Source organism: Cinclus cinclus, chromosome 6, assembly GCF_963662255.1.
Source record: "Cinclus cinclus chromosome 6, bCinCin1.1, whole genome shotgun sequence".
Lineage (NCBI taxonomy): Eukaryota > Metazoa > Chordata > Aves > Passeriformes > Cinclidae > Cinclus > Cinclus cinclus.
In genome coordinates, this window is record NC_085051.1 from 25,368,476 (window position 1) to 25,374,475 (window position 6,000).

General features: G+C 47.2%; 1 protein-coding gene across 3 annotated transcripts in view; it reads right to left on the reverse strand.

Moving 5' to 3' along the window:
* Positions 1 to 5,562, reverse strand: part of INO80 (INO80 complex ATPase subunit) — a 63,785-nt gene extending 58,223 nt beyond the window's left edge. Inside the window, exon 1 of one of the 3 annotated variants that reach the window (XM_062495871.1) lies at positions 5,389 to 5,562. The gene's annotated coding sequence lies outside the window, so the exon portion shown is untranslated. Of the gene's footprint in view, positions 1 to 134; positions 211 to 4,608; positions 4,627 to 5,388 lie in introns of those variants that run through there. The other 2 variants (XM_062495874.1, XM_062495872.1) reach the window with 2 other exon arrangements.
* Positions 5,563 to 6,000: the final 438 nt, after the last annotated feature.

Here is a 6,000-nt window from a genome sequence, read left to right on the forward strand (position 1 = left end):
TTCCAAGAGAGAGGGCCATGAACCACAAAATCATTTAGGCTGGGAAACACCTCTAAGATCATCAAGTCTAGCTGCTAATCCAATGCTGCCAAGTCCACCGCTAAACTATGTCCCCAAGTACTACATCCACACACCTTTTAAATACCTCCAGGAACAGTGACTCAACCTCTTGCCTGGGCAGCCTGTTCCAATGTTTGGAAACCCTTCCTGTGAAGAAATTAAGTAAAGGGGTTAAAAATGAGAGGAAAGATGAAATTTATGCCTCTAATGGAAGAGATCATCCATGAGGTGGTAGAAAAGAATACCTTGAAGGTGAAAGGGGTTTTCCTTTTCATATGAGCACTAATAAAAATTACATATATTACAAGAGCAAAAATCTCTCCCTAGTATCATAGCAAAAGAAGTAGGGTGATTCCTTTTCTCATTCCATTTCAAAATGTATCCATCAACAAGGGCATGTATTATATTAACACAGTTAACTCAGAACACAGCATCTTTCACCTGTCTGCTCTTTGCAGAAAACCACATTCCCAAAACTCAACTTTCCACTTCCACACTTAATATAAGTCCTCCTTGACCTGACATAGTATAACTACCCTACGTTTCACCCATATAAAAGGACATGATTTTGCTTGTCTTCCTATTTTAATTGTTCCACAAGGCTGTACATAACACATTAATTACTCTTGTTCTCAAAACAGTTGCTAGTCTGTGTCCTGCCTACCAAATACACAAATAAGCACAGGAGAGCCTAACAATATCCTTAAAATATATTTACAATGCCCAAAAGAAATTTAGTAAATGTTACACAAGTATACTGAATAGTGAATAACTCAGACAATTAATTCAGCCTTTCATTTATTTATATGCTGACAGTCAAGAGTGCTCCTCTGCTGATCAAGTAATAATACAGAAAGCTAAGTGACAGATAATTCTTCATTCTTTCACTTCCACTCTAGCTTTTAACAAAGATTTCCAATAGCAAAAACTGATTGAACACTGAAGTGAGAGAAGATAGGAACAAACAAATGAAAGGCACACAGCCTGATCCACTACTGTATGTAACCCTTTACGACATCACCAACATACTCTTTTGGTAGATTTACATGGTGATGACATTCATACCACCTTTCTCTGACATTTTTGAAACAAATCTATCCTTTTGCCTCAGTTTAAGGGCAAAACACAGATTTTCAAAATGATTTCATTACTGGTGGTAACTTTAGGTAAATACACGTCACAGGGACAAAATGAGCAGAAGCTGCAGAGTAATCCTTGTGCCTTTCTTACTGATATATACCAATTTTTTGTTAAGTTTCAGTATCAAATTCCATAGCTATTTGTCTTCTACCTTCCTCTCCCCCAGAGTTCAAACGGTTTATAAAATCAGCATTTGGAAATAAATAGCTTCTGCACTGCCAGGCTGGCACTTTGAATCTTCTAGCATTCTTAATCAGAAGTTCACACTTAAGCCATTTAACTGTATCATATGGACCACTAAATTATTAAAAGTACAGGTAAAATAACAGGAATGTAGTAACTTCATGCAAATAACCTTCATAATAATTGTATTTTTAATATCCAAGCTCATTTTTGAAAGAGCCTTCCTTATCCTGCTTTAAATCACATTGCTTAGTTCAATGTTAATGTAGGTGTGGGATTTCTTCCCTCTCTCTTGTTGTCTCAAGTCTGCCCATTTATAGCATCCAGTCAGTAAGTAAACATCCTGCACTGGAGAAGAATCCTCCAAGGACATCTCCTGAGAAGAGTTAGGTTTTACAAAGAGGTTTCTAAATTTTTTGCCCACTGACCTGCACCAACCAAACAGCAAAACCATGGTCTCCTGAAGCAACTTAGCTTTAAAAGTAGATTCTCCCAACTTAAACAAACATCCATGGCGTATTTCTGAATGGACACCCAAAAAGCTTTTCTTACTGGCATCAAACAGGAACCCCATAAGCACTAAGTGCAAAATGTGCCGCTTGTGCCTGGATGGGCTGGATGGGCTGGATGGGCTTTGCTTTGCAGAGCTATTTGAAGCAGTACTTTTTCATCCATGAGTTTCTTGTGGTTTTTCCATTCAGCTGCTGCCACCTCTACACTTCAGATAAGGCCCAGAGGATTAGTTTTTCTGCTCTTCATGACTAACATCATCCATCACAGTAAATAATGATAACCACTCTTGCTGAGGGCACATACACAAACACAAGCTGCCATGCAAGTAAAAGGCACAGGATTGCAGCTGATGCACAGTACCTCTTCCTAGGAAGGCAAATCAGGGAGGTAAAAATAATTGAGTCCTGCCAGCCACACACTAAGTGAATGGATATGAAGTGTGACCAGCTGGCAGGTGAGCACTAATATTTGTTCCAGTATTTCAACCCACAGAAGTAGCTTCTTTTCTTTACTCCATCCCATCACTGTGTGACAAAACATCCATGTGAACAAAAGCCTGAAATCACAGAAAGTATGTATTCCTCATTTATTAATAGCATTAAAAGCTTTATCCATAGCAGGATTAAAAACTGGGCAAAAATATAATCATCTAGGCCACCTTAGCTGCCTTGCAATTTTACCAGTTTTCTGGGTTTTTCCCATACATAGGTTTTTTGTGCTTTGCAATTTGACGCCAATTTATTAAGACAGATTTTCTAAACTTATGCAAACCCCTAAAATACTTTTCCTTCTTGAAGAAATATGGAATTGAGACATACAGGTCTCACTGGAGCAGCAGAATACTTAACACTGTGAGATTTTCCAGTAGTAACATCTTCAGAATAAATCCTGACACAAATATATATCTCGGAACAGAATATTCACTCCATCAAGGTCTGTGTGGAAAACATGGACTAACACAGCAATAACAGCTAGGCATATTTTTGTCAGACTTCTTCATATGTATATAATCTCTAATTGAGAAAATTGTGGTGGTACAAAAAACTTGAAGAACTATTTTGCTTGAAGGAGAATTACATCCTCTCCTTTCCCCACTCACATTTTAGCTTGCTTTGGTAAATGTATAGTTACACTAACAACAATTTCCCAGAGCTATAGACCATGTTTTAGAGCAAAATATAATTCCTATACAGGGTTTTTTTAAGGCAGTGTCTTAAATGTAACTGGGATGTGTAAGACATTATGGCTTTTCAAAAAGCAAATATGGTATTTCTTATGAACCTAAAGCCCTCCACTAACCTCAAGTTGAACAAGTAAAATTAATGCATATACAAGTGAACTCTGAGTTCACACCATTTGAGTTTAAAATTTTAAAAAGCCATTTTAGCTGCTTTTCTGAGTAATGAAACGTAGCTAAACTAGACGCTTTACTTTGATGTTCTGCTTTTGTGGTAAGGTTTCATATTGTGTTACAAGGAATGAGACAGCATTTCAGTGATCTGTGTTCCACCTTTTAATCACTTTTAAATACAGAGAAGAGCCAATGAGGCACTGGCTCTGGGTTTTCCAACTCCCAAAAAGAAAACAGTTATAGGTAGGGCCTAATTAATTACTTAACAGAAAAACTATACAGCAGTATATCAGAAGCACTGATGTAGTAAACAGCAGAATACCTCCAAACATACCGAACACAAAAGTTGGCATGTCAGAGCCCTGCTTCCATATTTAAACTAGCAAAAAAACAAACCTAACTATGTAATTGTTCAATTATAATAATTCTTGTCCCAAAAGAGCAGTTAATAGTATTAATGGAGGCCTCTGACAATGCATTTATACTCTCTGCTCTACACAGCAGCACCAAGTTACCCTCGCGCTTTGACATTCTGTGTACACAAAATAACAACTGCATGGATATTTACAGTTTTGTTTGGTTTTTAGTCTCTCCACCCCAGACCACAATAAGGGAACTATGTCCAAAAAAAGCCCTAAGAGGACCTGCCATCTAAACCAATCTCTAGCATGTAGTCTAGCCTGTCCAAAAGCATGCTTATTACAGAATTTACAGCTTATTAAGTTATACCCAAATGGAACAAAAGTTGCTCATTTGAACCATCAAGAATTTGGAGGCAGTATTTTTAGCAACTTCAACAATATACATGTGAAACATACACAAGAAAAGAATTACAGGCAATACCCTTTAGCCATAGAAAAAGGTTCAAGCTACAGCTCTGTTTTAGTGTAGTTTTCCCTATCTTACCAACCTCTCCCTGTCATGACACTCTTATACATATCCACTAAAGGAGTGACAACACAAACGATTAGTGTAAGTAAAAAAATGTGTTAGTCACACACATACGGGCATATCAGATGTGTTGCACAAATCCATGCAGTAGATTTGTTTGTAAGAGAGGAAACTTAAATCTGAACTATACACATTTCACTATAAAAAATTAATTTGACTTGCACCATTTACTTCACGCAAAAGCAAAAAACCTTGAAGTAATTTATTTTTATCTGCAACACGGCAGAGGGGAAAATCCTCCACAGAAGACCGGCAACAGGGTAAAGAGTGTACAACGCTAAACCATGAACAGAAATTGCTCTGAGTCACACAGAATTGCACTAGGCTACCTGTTTGCAAACAGGAGCAGACTTTAAAGCCTAGCTTTAGATAAGTGCGCATTCACCAGCGCGAACACAGCACTCAATTACGTTTCGTGGGCACCGGGGAGGCACTTTCTATCAACAACGCCACGAGTCTGGCAGGCGGCCCCTTCCTGCAGGTGCCGGTGGCTATTCCGGGAGCGCTGGGGCAGCCCCGGGCCCCGCCCCGCCGGGCTCTGCGGGCAGCAACGCGCCACGCGGCCTCACGCACAGGGGCGGCCTGGCCCGGCCCGGCCCTGCCGCGGCTCCCGGGTCGATTGCGGGGCGGAGGCCGCGCTCTGACGGCACCGGGGGGGATGGGGGCGGGGGAGCGGCGGGCGCGTTCCCGCAGGCGCGCCCCCCGCAGGCGGCGGGGGGCGCGCGCTCCCGCCGGTGACGCGGCGCTCCCGACCCGGCCGCGCCGCCGCCCTCGCCGCGCGCTCCCCGCCGCGCCCCCCCCCCGGCGCGCTCCCCCCCGCGCGCACGCGCCACCACCCGCACGTGCGCCCGCAGGTGCGCGACAGCGCCGCCGCCCCCCCCACCCCGCCGAAGCCCCCCCCCCCCCCCCGCCCCCCCCCGCCCAGCTCCCGCCGCGCCTGGCGGGGCCCGGCCGCCGCTCTGGACGGGGGCTGGGGGGTAACGAACGGCGGCTTCACGGCCGCCGGTACCGCGAGGCGCATCCGGCGGGCAGGGCGGGGAAGGGGCCTGTCTCTTTAAGAAGAGGCCCGGCTGCTACGGCCGCCGGTCGGCGCGGGGGATGAAGCCGCGGCCTGCCCAACCGGCGCCCCCACTGCCGCCTCCAGTAGCCCCGGCCCGGCGTGCCCTTGCGCAGTGGCCGCGGTGGCTCACCTGGGTAGCGGGCCCGGCGGCGACGCGGCGGCGGCGGCGGGGGGCTGGGGGTGTCTCCCGGGCTCGCTCCCCCGCTTGCTCCACCCGGCCTCTCGCCCCGCGTTGCCGGGGCTGGCGTTGCTTGTCTCTTGCCGCGGGGCGCTCCCGGCTCCTGCCTCACCAAGATGGCGCCCGCGCTGGTGCTGAGGAGGAGGCGGCGGCTGCGGGCGCTGGGACGGCGGCGGCGGCCACTTTCGCTCACTGAGAGGAGAGGAGCAGGGACACGGGGAGCCATGGCGGGGGGGAGGAGAGGCGCCATGCCCAGGCCTGATCAATCGAACCCTGCATGCCGCCCCGCCGCCCCGGCCCCGCGTCGGGGCCCCGCCGCCCCGCCCGCGTCACCGTGGCCGCTGTACGGACCCCACGTCCGCACCGCAGGCTCGGCCCCGCAGGGGCTGCGCGGGGGGCCCTTGCTCATCGATGCGCTCCTTCGGTCGATTGGTAGGGTCTGGCTGTGACGGAAATTGCCGAAGGGACTCGGCCAGGCGGCCGGGTGAGCCAGCGAGTCTCGCGCGAGGCGGGGCGGGGTCTCGCGATGCTGGCGCGAGGGAGGCGGGTGCGTCCCGGAAGTGA